Source organism: Odontesthes bonariensis, chromosome 9 (genome assembly GCF_027942865.1).
Source record: "Odontesthes bonariensis isolate fOdoBon6 chromosome 9, fOdoBon6.hap1, whole genome shotgun sequence".
Taxonomy (NCBI): Eukaryota; Metazoa; Chordata; class Actinopteri; order Atheriniformes; family Atherinopsidae; genus Odontesthes; species Odontesthes bonariensis.
Window position 1 is genome coordinate 18197636 of NC_134514.1, and position 13429 is coordinate 18211064.

General features: G+C 39.8%; 1 protein-coding gene across 1 annotated transcript in view; it reads left to right on the forward strand.

Annotated features, from left to right (window-relative positions):
* Positions 1 to 5765: 5765 nt before the first annotated feature.
* Positions 5766 to 13429, forward strand: part of grik4 (glutamate receptor, ionotropic, kainate 4) — a 354718-nt gene continuing 347054 nt past the window's right edge. Inside the window, exon 1 of the mRNA XM_075473484.1 lies at positions 5766 to 6338. The gene's annotated coding sequence lies outside the window, so the exon portion shown is untranslated. The remainder of the gene's footprint in view (positions 6339 to 13429) is intronic.

Consider the following 13429-nt stretch of genomic DNA (forward strand, 5'->3'; position numbering starts at 1 on the left):
ACAAACACCTCGTATCAACTTCCAAGCACAGTGGTGGATGGGCAAAGATTTGAACTCGTTTTGCTGCCATGGGACCATGGTACAATGTAGTCACTGAGTCGACCCAAGAACTCAAAGAAAGACATCACATGTCCAGAGCTACTGCAACAGCCTGCCACCACTGCAGTGGCTTTCTACAACTCAAAGTGTACATTTCATGGGAGGTCAAGCAGTTTGTATTTTTTGAGTCAAACAATAGAGAAACCAAGTGCATATTATATGTCTTTAAGAACTATACTAGTTGTCGCTCTTTGAGCAACTTGTTAACAGACGAACACATTTGATTTTTTTTCTATTTTACACGTTCTGACTTTCATATTTTTAAATCAAATTGTGTATAAGCTTCTGTTTCATAGGAGAGACCATTTGAAGGCAAAGAACAACATACGTGAACTTGAGTATTCAAATAACTTTGGCAACTAGACTGGATAAAGCATCACAGCAGATCAGTCGGTGTCCCAAATTATGAAAGGAACTGGGACGGGATCCCGAGTCTAGGTGCTGGTAGTGGTGGAGTTCACTTAGCAGATTTAGGCTGAGATGTCCTGGACAACCAGGAGCAGGAGGAAGAATGTTGCACAAAAGATCGTCCGAAAGGCAGAATGGCAGAAACAGTTTCTTGTTTAAGACCAGGCTTCTTGACTCTTGGGGCATGAAGATAATTTGATCAGAGGGGTGATGATGAAATTGAGAATGGGGGGGATTTTGACATTGTGAGAAAGAGGGAGTGACAGAACTGTGTAATAGCAATAGCCCAAACAGATCTTTGTTACTGAACTGACACAAAAGCCTCATTACTATAACACTCATACATTTCATTTCCAAGGTATTAATGCAAACACATATGTCAGTGAGAAAACACAAAAGAGAATATCGTACAAAAAAAAATTTAGGAAAAAACTAGAAGGCATTATTGGAGATTTGAAAAACATCCCGGCTCTTTTGACTCTAGTTTAGCTCGAGGAAATACAGCCCCAAAGATTACACATTACTGTATATAAAGTTCTAAGATGTAAAATGTACCAAGAGAAAACCAAGGCACACATTAAATGCGATCAGTAAAAATTAAATTGCTCTTGTCAGCACTGGAATGCTCAGATCGAAATCTCATAATGGCTAATGTGAGGTACTTTTCTAAAGCTTTTGATTTTGTGGAAAGCTTCAAAATGAGCCAACGGGTATATAAGATCTTACAATCTGTGTGAAGTTCTATCAGGAGGGCCGCTGTGTTAAAAAGCAGAAGTCAGTGTCACATTAATGCCAAATAGACAGATATTTGAAGTATTTAGATGAAATAACGTGATGTATTGACCCATCTTTTGTCATGTATCAACAGTTCTGACATAATTGAAATGTAAGTGTGAAAACGGTCATCTCGTCATAAAGAGGTGGAGGCTGCACACAATCTGACAAATTGCCTCAGGCGATGTTGAGTCCGTGATTGGGCCTGAGTTTGGAAATAAAGAGAGAGGTGTGGACAAAGGCCAGACCTCTGTAACTCACTTGTCATGTCCATCTCTGCTTGAGGTTAGTAGCTGGAGGCTACATTAGCCACTACCAACATAAATCTTCCATGAATTGTTACACAGCTGTAGTTAGCTGTCGTATTTGCTCCACCGTCTCAATGACAGTGCCTCATCTCTGTTGAAGAGTGATGGCATGTTTCGGATTGTGTTGTATTGTTTTTCTTTTCCTCACTAGGGACAAAATCTTTGTATGCAAGGTAATAACAATGGCTAATCCAGTACGCTCAGAGACTAGCAAAAAGGCAAATGCATATTCGGCATAGCTTTGTGTTTGTCCCACAGGGCAGATGAAAAATTTATATCAACTCTCAGCCCGCATTACTAAACGCAAACACCCTATTACATTTTCATTCTGTCCATATATTGTACTTGGATGTTAGCTATCACTTCCACATAAGCATGCGGGTTTCTTATCCTGATATTAATTGACCCTAATTCACTCAACACATATCTAACAGCAGTAATAATGCAGATCAGCATATGGTAAAAATGCTAACGTGTTTGTGCATACTTCATAGGCTTATTATTCATTCAATCCCTTTTTAGTCCCGAGGTTGTATGTGAACACACCTGGAGGTGCTTTCTAAGGATTAAAACCCTTATGTGGTTGTAATCCAAAAGCTGTACAACTGTACACTTGTAGGTGACACAGTTGTCTACCAGTCTGCAAGTAAATCTCTTTTAAGTACACGTTGAATGTGAGCAGACTGCCCTGGCTTTGTTTCTCCTATTTATTTATCTAACCTGGAAATCTTACCATCACATCACCACTGTTAGCAAAGGAAAAAAATGCATTCCACTTAACCTGCTGTTCCACCTCTCCATCCTCTTGTAACAGGAAGGGCGATCGTTTGTCAGATATGTTATGATCAACAGTGATACTTTATCAGACTGTGATTCGTGCAACTCAGGTGCTTTGACGCCTTTCCACGGCTCTTAAATATCTGCAGCCCAACTGTGCTGTGTGTTGATTAACCTATGGCGCTGTCTGTGGTGCTGAAGAAGCAGGCATTTTTTTTTTTTAGCATTATTATTGTTTTAAATTATATAGCTGTTGTATGTCTTTTAATTTATTCTTGTATTTTATTCTTTTAAAAAAAATTTTATGTTTGTTTTGTATTTTTCTTTACAGCACTTTGGTCAACTGAGGTTATTGTAAAGTGCTTTATAAATAAAATTGGATTGGATTGGATTGGATATTTGAGGCACTTTTGACTCAGATAGTAAGCAGGTTTTCCTCAGGTTTAGTCTCCAACCTCTCCATGTTCCAGAGTGGCCTTAGGCAAGATACTGAGCCCAAAATGCTCTCAGTGGCAGCTTTACCACTCTTAGTGAATGAGTTTGTGCGTGTGTGTGTGTGTGTGTGTGTGTGTGTACATGAATACGAAGAATCAAACACCACAGGGCCATTTTGGATTCATAAATGCAGACAATATACTACATGGAATTGTGTGTTTTTCTTATAGTCCTTCTGCCTGTATTATCTTTCATCTGTGACAATTGTAAACTAAATTCCTGGACAGCAGAAGAAACTCCAGCACACTGCTCTGACTTCCAAAAAAAACATCTAAGCACAACTTTTCGGTACTTTCATGGAGCCATCTTAAATAGAAGGCAGCTGTACACATCCAACCAATCACAACTCCCCAAATGTCATTGACAGATATAAATACAAGTATAATCCAAAAGTGTTAAAGTATTCTAACATCAAAATAACTGAACAAAAAAAAGATTCATGATTAAATCCTAAATATGGCGATAGTAAGTGTAAGCTAGTGGGAAAACATAAGCAACCCACACAGCATGTCATGTAAATCACATTTGTGGATGCTGTATATTTTCATCGCTTTATCTAGTAATAACCATTAATACAGCCACTTTCATGATTTTTATTTTTGTCAAAAGTAATTTGGATTTTTGAAACTTATAACACTGTTGTATTATGTGTAGCATTTATAAAGTTTGATGGAGAATTACTGCCACTTCCCATTAAAGATGGCTTCTGGTTTATAAGTGCTGCTTTTCCGATGAATGTCTAGTACCCAAAAATCACCATTGCATGTTTTTTTGTAAGTCAGAGCAGTGAGCAGGAGTTTCTCCTGCTGTCTTGGATTTGTTCATCCTTCTCCTACGCACCTGTTTCTAGAAATAGATGTGTGAAGTTCCTCCTTTGTTGTAAACTAAATTCCTGAAATGTTCAGTTCTACTATAGTGTGACAATGTGTAGTCACTAAAAGGCAGGAGGATCACAACATTTTGGAGACAGGACAGCTCCGTAGTTGAGGCCACTGCTGAGTTACCAACTTTATACAGGAGAGGGACCTGAATAATCTCTCTCATATTGAGGGGATTTTACCTAATGTGAAGCTTACATTAAAATGTGTAGGCATGCAGTGAAGGTAGCGACACTGAGCTGAGTTCAAAGTTCAAAGTTGTCTCCTGAGGGAGACTTTGTCATTTTCAATCAAATTACGTACCTCTGGGTATGTGAGAGATTTGAGGGTGTGCATTTATATGTGGAAGGCGAGGGCAAGGATGAAACTTTGTGAGTAAAGAATGTTGCTGCCTCTGACAGTGAGTTTGGATACATTATCCAAAATGTTGCATGATCCAATGTAATACTTCAATGTCACCTTTATTGACAGTTGGCCTACCTTTGGCAATACTTACTGGAGGCAGTGTGGGAGATTTTACTAGTTTACAGAATGCTGCTCTGTTATTATGACAGTTTGTGAAGACAGATAGGCAATAATCACATTTTGTCTTTTCAATAAGAGGCGATGACACATTTCTCTGTTGCCTGAAGTTTTGCTAAGCATTATTTGTCTCAGAAGCTTCTGAAAACGGCCACGGTTTATTCCTGTTGGATAAAGCTAAAGCAATATGAGGAGAGAAGCTGCGGTTGAATATATTTGTTATGGTAAAAGCTTTAAAGGGAGCAAAGATATCAATAATGTAAGTCAAAGTATTGGAAAAAGAGGCAGTTGCCTAGAAGAAGTTGTTTTTATTTGACAAAGGTCTTGCACATCTTCTGTGGTTGAAATCTTCATTTCTAAGTTGATTCTGATACAGATTTACATAGCAGCAATCACTGGGACACCAGATGTGGAGCAGTTGTGGGGTTTGTTTGTCAGTGTTTTGCCAACCAATTTAAATTGAACAGGATTGTTTGTTTTTTTCTCTTGGCAGCTTCAGTAGTATGTCATGGTATGATGTCAGTTGAATTACATGATCGGTGGGTGTACTGAGCTGCCGATGACGAAGACATTACTCTCAGCTGTCCGCTCACCACTCTCGTGAGTTATATCAACCTTAACCTTTTACCAGAGTGTTAGGTGCTTAAACAGACATTTACACTAAGTCCTCTGTCTGCGATCCATCTGTGTGGCACAGAACGGACACCTTTTTATCTGCAAGTTGCCATTTCTCACACGTCTCAGTGAACTGGTGACCACTCTGGAGTCTGGATAAGTGCACAAACTAAAAAAGATTAAAAAAAGAAAGGAAAAAAAGAAAACTCAGCTGAGAACAAAAGGGCAGAGCAGCAGCATGGCCTTATTGTGCACTCATAAAATCCCCACAGATCTTGACAGGAGCAAAAGCTCAAGACTAAAGGTGTAGACTGTTAGTTCATTGGCCAGAAGGTTAGTAGAACTTAGAAATGCGTTTATATTGTAACCTTTACGTGGGAGCTTCAAGTAAGACAAAACGTTTACAGGGAGTTGCATAAAATGATACACTTGATATAAATAAGAACATGTTTTTGTCTTATTAAAAAGGTACTGATCTGATCCATAAATTTGGCATAAACATCGATCAATCACACAACTTCCAAATAACAGTAACATTACAGTAACATTTCTCCTGCTTACAGGCTGCTTTCACATGCAGGCGAGTTGTTAACGCTTCCATGATTTATTAAAAGTCCAGAGCGTCTTCCTTTGTACGTCAGCTCAGTCGCTGTCTGAGGAAGGCACTAAGCATTCCCGTCTGACAGCGAATGTGTGTGCGCATGGGGGGGGGGGGGGGGGGGGGGGGGGGGGGGGGGCTAGGAGAAGAGACCTCGCCCGCACCTCAGTCTGTCCCGCATCTTCTGGACTGCAGTGGATAGTACAACTGATTCAACAGGACAAAATGTAAAAGAGGTGTTTTGTTGGCCTCAGAGTGTGCTTCACGTGTCCGTTTGTTCGGAGCAGCGCCGTACAGAGCGAGATCACTGCCTTGCTTTCCCCTTGCGCTCTTCCCTCGGTGGTAAGTGGGATGCGGCGGGATACGCAGCATCACTGGTATCGCTAGAATAAGCCTGACAGATAACACCTTCCACTTCAGAGGGCCAATCAGATTTAAAGGCACATGTGGTGAAGACTGCAGGGAAAAAATAAAACTCTGTGTCGGCTGAGAAAAGGACCGATTCCTACGGGAGATAAAGTGAAGGGGGATTTTTTTTTCCAAACTCCTTGGGATGTGGATGTTTTCTATTCACTGCTGCTACTGGCCCATGAAGCAAGCAACGATTAGATCACCCAAAGAAGAGATTGAACTGGACTGCTGTTGATCTTAATCTGCAACGCGTTCTGCCCATCTATCTGTACAGAGAGTCTCGGTGGTGGAGGGAGGATCCAGAGAACTCAGGGGGGCAGGAATTGAGTTACTCTGCAATTACGCTTTTCTTGCAAATAGACGTTATATATGCGGTCAGCGGACAGACACACACGCAAACCTGTGCCAAAGTAAATGAGAAATTATTTTTAACCCGGGGACGAGGCAGCACAGGTAAGGCATTTGGATTTTTCTTTTAACTGGAAATATGCCGTGTTTTTAGGAACATCGGTGCGTAACCGGCTCAGTTCCAGTCCTGAAAAGCCACAGACTGCGTCAGCAACCACAAACATTAGAATACTGGTTCTTAATGCAGGTGAAGTTGAAACATTTATTAGCCTTTCCATCATTAAAGTAATAACGTATCAGTGTGGTAACCTGTCAGACAGATTCTGACTCCTTGGACTCCCTCACTCTCAGCTTCATTTTGCCTGTTTCTGTCGTTTAGTGTGCCGGTGTTGTTTCGGTGAACTCGTGCTGTGGGCGCATTGTTGCATTTGGGGCTGAGTGGAAACCATCCTTGTGTAGCAGTGACTGGAGAGCACAAATCATCAGTTGGTAGGAGGCAGAAACCGAGCTCGTCTCAGTCGTGACGGATGATATAAGATAAAGTGACTGAGTCCAAATCTGAAAGATTGGTAGCTGTTGTGAGCTACATGTTGATTTAAAACTCAGCGCAGACTTGAAGACTGGACTTTTACTTGTTCGATTTCCTTTTTGTCAACATCAAAGAAACATCGGAGGGACAATTTGACGTGATGTGTTCCGAGCAAGAGGGTAGGGAACATACGGACTCATTTTTGGCACCACCTTGTGGTCCGATTTAGCTCCTATTGTTTTCTCTACTGGTGGCATCCACAGGTTGATGATGTGTGTAGAATGATGAAAGAAAATCCCTCTTCTGTCATGTAGTTAATGTACTGTACTGCGTTGTTGATGTGACCTATCTATTAACACCAGCTGCGATTCACAGATATTTCTGTCTTCACAAAGCAAACATGATGTTTTATTTGGTTTTGCCTTTTTTTATATAGCTCATTTATCACAGTAAGAATTAAACCACCAAAGTCTTTCTTTCATTTTTCTTTATAAAAAAAAAAAGGTCTCTTTGCTTGTTTCTCTGTTGTGCGGTAAAATAGTTACTGAGAACTCAATTGGCAGCCACATGATAACCACCTGTTGGTGACTACACTGCTGCCAGCTGATTCCAGCATTACTGCATGCTCATACAGTGCAGCACTTTGGTGAGCTCAAAGAAACAGAGAAATCAAGCTGCTTTGTTGGCCCTCTCTTGTTTTAAGTCAGATGTTTTGTCAGGCCTGAATCACTTTCGTGTTTATAAGCCTATTTACTGATTGGCTCTTCAAGTTCAGACTCTATGTGATGTCAGGTGAACAAGTGTTAAAGCTGGTGATTCAAAGGAAATCTCACCTTCAACAGCGGAAAAAATAGTCAGATTTAGTAAAAGTAACAAAGCTATTATAGAGAAACACTTTATTGACAGTTTAAAAAAGTATTTAGAAGAACAATTTTCTTTTTAAAGAATCCATTGTTTTTTTTGTTTTTTTCCATACACAAATCTGACTTTGTATTTAGCCCATCTGTAAGTTGTGACCTCACATAAGGATTAATGAGCAGATGAGCACACACAGTGAGCAGCGAGCAAATGGTGGGAATCAGAGGGGGGGTTTGGGGGACATGCTGGTCGTGGAGAATGGTGATCAGTCTGATCAATACCACCCATGTCCACATTTTTGATTTGTTTCTTGATTGTATATTATGTTGCTAAACTAAATGTAATCTCTGATGCACAGTGGAGTTAAAGACTAATTAACTGGACAATGGAAGTGGCTATGAGAAGCTCAATGATGTCCTTAAGCATGGTACTTAAGCAAGTGTACCTACTCTTCACCACTTTACAAGTGAGAATCCATTTAGTCTGCTCTGTAATTAATCAAGATAGCTTCTGACACCAGGCCTCAGACATCGCATATGTTATATTTACTGTTAAAACTGTAGATGTTAAACGTAGCATTTATAAAGCTGGTGATAGAGGAGTGTCTCTACAAGTCGTTTTATCTTGCTTCTCTGCTCCAACATGAAAGTTTGATGTGTGAAGTCCGGTGCATGGGTTTTTGTTCCTTTTTGCCGTTTTCTCATTACTGTCACTAGAGATTCAGCTGAGGTCCTATTTGGAGTTTTATTTTTCCCGGGGTCCATAAATGACAGCATTGTCAGTTTGACAGAAAACATCAACTGAACTTTGAGCAGCTGAAACCAGCCAACAGGTGATTTACAGGTGAAATCATGTGGTTTTTTTTAGCTACATTTATACACTATAGGTTTTGTTAATATTTATGTTTCATTTGCAGCCAGAAGACTGCTAGTTATCAGTGTTATTCATTTGGTTTTTGCTCTGAATGTAACATCGTTAGCCTCATACACTGGCAGGTCAATTAGCTTAGCTTGGGACTGAGCTACAACTTAAATATTTACAGCACATTTTTTTGAGAGGTTGTCTTTGTCAAGTAGTTGCTAATGTGGTGGAAAAATGATAATGAATGAAGAACTGTTCAGGTGAATTCAGGCAGGTTTATTGAATAGTTCTTGTACAATAGAGAGCAAGACTTCCACACAGAGTACTCTGACGCAGTGACATGACTTTCAGTGCATGTCGTATTATACCCAAACACAGGAGAAGGAAAAAATGTTTATTTATCCGACTATGAAAGCTAACTTCTTCTTATATCTTGATGAGCCAGGCAGCCTTGCGGAGTGCGCAAAACAGAATGAACAATGAAATAAAGAAATGCTTGATTGGAAACATCTTAAGCCTGGGAAAAGAAGACCAAGTCTCACAAGGGATTTAGACATGATGAGACACAAGCATAAGACAAAATCAAATTTTCCATTGCACTAACAAAACAAGAGAAACCTGGGAAAAATACAAAGGCCTTTTGACCGCAGCATTTTAAACCTTTTTGTTAAATGAAGCAATGAAACCTTTCGGGTTAAATTCAAGCCAATACCAGGCAAACCTATAATGAAAAGCTACACAATGAAAGTTCAAATACATAAATTGAACTGATAAAAAAACATTTTTGTAGCCCTCTCACCCATGTGCTTTAATTTATTGGTGTCTACACAGTTTCATTTAAGAGGAAAAAAGCCAAATGAGACATACACACCACCACACACTTGTGGTTCATAAGATGTGGCTGAGAGGGATCCGGTCTTTCTTATGAGTCTTCCAGCCGTGTTGTTGAGGAATGTTCTGTTGACTTTGAACTTTTTTCCACATAGGACAGATTTGAGAGAATGTTTAATTTGCTTTTATTAGAGTAAAACAGATGGAGAAGCAGCACTTCAGTTGCACCCTCTGCAGTTCAGAGTCACAAATCAGCAGCCTGGCCAAGTCCACGTCCTAGATGAGCGGAAGAAGAGTTACCTGGAGGTAATGTCTGTCCCAGGTGCTCAAAGCATGGAGATTTCCCTTTTGGATTTCTGTTTTTTGTGCCTCAGCTAAGACGTTAAGGCTCAGTCTCTGTGCTAGGTGCAAATGAGAGATAATACTATTTCATCTGGTCGAATTCAGCTCCCGTTTCAGTTCTGGAGTGCCTTGTCAGTGTATTATGGTTCGGTTTTCTGAGACGGGTTAAGTGATGCTGCACGCTTCGCTCGCTGACTGCTGTTTGTTTATGCATGTGCGTCTTGAGTTCCCTTGTTTGCTTTGCTGAGCGTTGCATAAATAGTTCCACTGTTAAAACCAAGCTGGATGGAGAGCTGTTGACAGCTTGGTGTACAGAGGAGTGGTTGGCAATCAGTTTAAACCAAATTACCCTGTTGTTGCAGTCGAAACTTTTTTGTGAATGAATATCTGATTTTGTTTTTCTTGCTGTTCTAATTAAACTTGAAAATAACCCACACATTATACATCCTAAATGAGAATAGTTCCTATAATATGCATAGCAGCATTTACAGATGGGCCACGAGTAATATTTGGCACTTGGACAACAAGAAATGAATGATAGAGATAGTCTCTTAAAATCCTGTCTCACTTCTTGCTTTTAGGCTATAGTTAGTCATCTTTCCTCATTACCGGCAGTGTCGGTCGGTTCTGCAAAAATCCTAAGAAAGCAATATGCAAACATTTTTAAACATAAATATTTATGATTATGATAATTCAAATGGGTTTTTTGCTGCTACCATTTGTGAAAGGTTACGCTGTGATTAACAAAACAAGTGATTATAATTAAGGCAGAAGAAATATAAAAGGAAGGGCGAAGACCTAATTTGCAGAAACAAGAGGTTGCTACTTACCAAACAGCGCGTGCACACATCCGAAGCTCCGTTTGCAACTTACTGTAGTTGTGTGGCGAGAGGTCTGAACTGTGGGATCTTCACAAAGCTTTTTTTATTCTCAGTCGTGCAGTTAAATTGACAGCCTCCATTTCTCCTTGGTATATTTCCATTACTTCAGCATTATCTCTGTGGTCAGAGTGAACATGGAGAGTGTTTGAATCCATTTGATTGCTGTTTTCTGCCAGCTTTTTAAACTGTTTGCCTTTGTAAGCTTTCTCTCTTTTTCGTTTTTTTTCTTCAGTCAGTGTCGGACTTAATGATGTTTCTATATTGCAGAAAAATAATTAAGTCCTTTCTGTCAGGTCCACTTAACATATATTATGGAAAATTGGCAAAAACATTAAGCTTGCTTCGAAAGTGTTATGTTATTCAATACATGCACGTGTTCTAAGTGAAATCAGTGAAGAGTCTTTATTTTGTGCTCTAAGATAACCCCAAAAGTAGAAGAAGATGTTCTGCATCACCTCATGCCTATTAGGTTGCAAGTCATTCACTTCGAAAAAGGTTTGTTCTCTTCTGTGGTCACTTCCGGGTTGTCTACAAACCCTCTTGTCTCCCTAAAAAGCCCGGTCACAGTACAGTTTACTGTAACAACCTATGGTTGTGTGACTTTGCCTCTGAGGTCTTGTCGGATAGTGTTAAAGGTTAATTATCATCAACTATTCTCTGCTTCACAGAGAGAGGAAGAGTGGAAATCATTAGTCCTTAACAAAGTCTCTTTTCCTGCAAGGGGGATGGAACAGCACTGTCGTGCTCTGCATCTGCTGTCCTTCATTTAGCCGGCTGTCACTGCAGTTTGCTCACACTCGAGACTGAATGCTCACACGCAAATTCAGCACCCATTGAATATGGATTTTTTTTTTTTTTTGCTCTTTTTTGAAGTAAGGTTATTTTGCCATTTTTGTGAAGAGGCTTCCTTTATTCATCCTTGCTACCATAGGTCATGCTTAGCATATTTAATGTGCAAATTGAGCTGGCGGAATTGTTCCCTCAAGGTTAAGCTAACAATGTCCTTCATGTGATAAACAGCATTCTAATGGCACTCAGGTACGCCTCTCCACCTTGCTGATGTCCAACTATATCACTTAAATATTACCAAACAGTATTCAAGGTTAAGAGCTTCGTGCGCATCCTTTAGGCTGCAGTGAAGTATTAGATCATAGATCCACTGATGATTATTGAGTAATCAGATATTCTACCTGCAGTTGCTTCTTCTTGCCAGTCCTTTTTCCAGCCAACACAGATTATCTCTAACAATTAAATCCCAAATATTTCAATGTAAGAATTACAGTGTATGTAGCTTTATTATCTTATTGCTTATCTCATGCTTGTCATCAATTCCTTGCCATTTTAATTTTATGATCGATTGACACCGGCTCCGTTCAAACTGCTCAGAAAGTCTGAGATGTGTGCAGCGACTAAAAGAGATTTACCACTGAAGTGAGATTGAATGGTGTATTAAAAAAAACAAAAAAAAAAAACGTTTTGGCGCATACTCTGAATCCTTGGATGGTTAGATAGAGGCTGGGGCAGATCCCGCAGAGCACTCCGCAGGTGGGCGTCTTAACATGCCCTGGCTTGGAGTTCTGAATCCCCTGTTAGAGAATGGAGTCAGCATGATGGTGCGCTTCTGTGAGATGAGCCAGAGGGACAATGAGGGAAAGCTCCATTTTTGGATGACAGGAGAAGTAATGGAGGGCCTGAATGCATGCAAAGGTTGGATGAATGAGAAAGAGCTGGAAGCAGGCTAGAGGAGAGGCTGGATCAGGAGTGGAGACTTTGTGAGTACCAGTCACTGTACCAAGTACCATCAAATTTTAGTTATTGTATTATAATCTTTGCTATTGATTACGCCAACTTAAGAGGAAAAGCCATATATGATGCCACTGATCTCTCTGATCTGTCAGTTAGCATATTGCACAAAGTTATCTCACCATGCCATGTCATAGATTCTAATTTGACCTGATTATACAGTTGATCCCGGGGTCTAATCTATCCTGAGTTATTTAGATATTCTACCAACTGGATCCTGTAAAAGTTCCAAAGCTACCATTGATTCTACTGTATGATGGTAAGCACCAAAGCCAACACAAACGACGCAACCTTTCAACCCTTTTTATGTATATAGTTAAAACGTTAGAAGAATCTATAATTCCAACTTCTTGTCAATCTTTTTTATGGAAGTTCACACACAGGTCTGTCACTTTGTGCAATTATGAATCATCCTTTCTGAGTGGTGCTTACATTTGTCTTTCTATTTTGTATTGACATAATGGCTTAGAGCTGAAACACATTTCTTTTGTTCATCCAAGACTCACTTGGAAGACTTTGGATCAGTGAGCGCCAATATGTCTACAAAGTGGCCAGAGATTAGATTTTCTACGGAAAATATTGAGAATGCAGGCATTTCAAGTAAAAAAAAAAAAATCATCAACAACAACCATATCTGCCCCTTTGATCTGTTTGCTCAAATCCAAACAGTGGAAGAATTGCTATAGCGTCAGACCTAAAAGTAAATAAAGACTGGCAATGTACTCAAAAGAGATAAAAGTTATAGAGAAATTTTCTGGCTCTACTATGAATAATTGGAAGGCTGAACAGAAACAATAATACATCTGCAGGGCCATTTGCAATGTGCTGACAAGAAAAGCAAAGTAAGATTCATGGCCTCATTGCATTTTTGATCAGTTGATGGATTGGACATGGGAGCCCAACTCTCTAAAGTTGTAAAGGTTAACCAACTACCACACAGCCATCCTTTAGCCTGTGAAGCTCGCCCAGGGTTACTAGGAGTATTGCACAGCAAAGACAAGTCATGGACATGGATGTTTTTACACATTATCTCTGCAATTTTACTACCTACCTACCTATTTGAACCCAAAATGAAAAAGCAGATCCTTGGA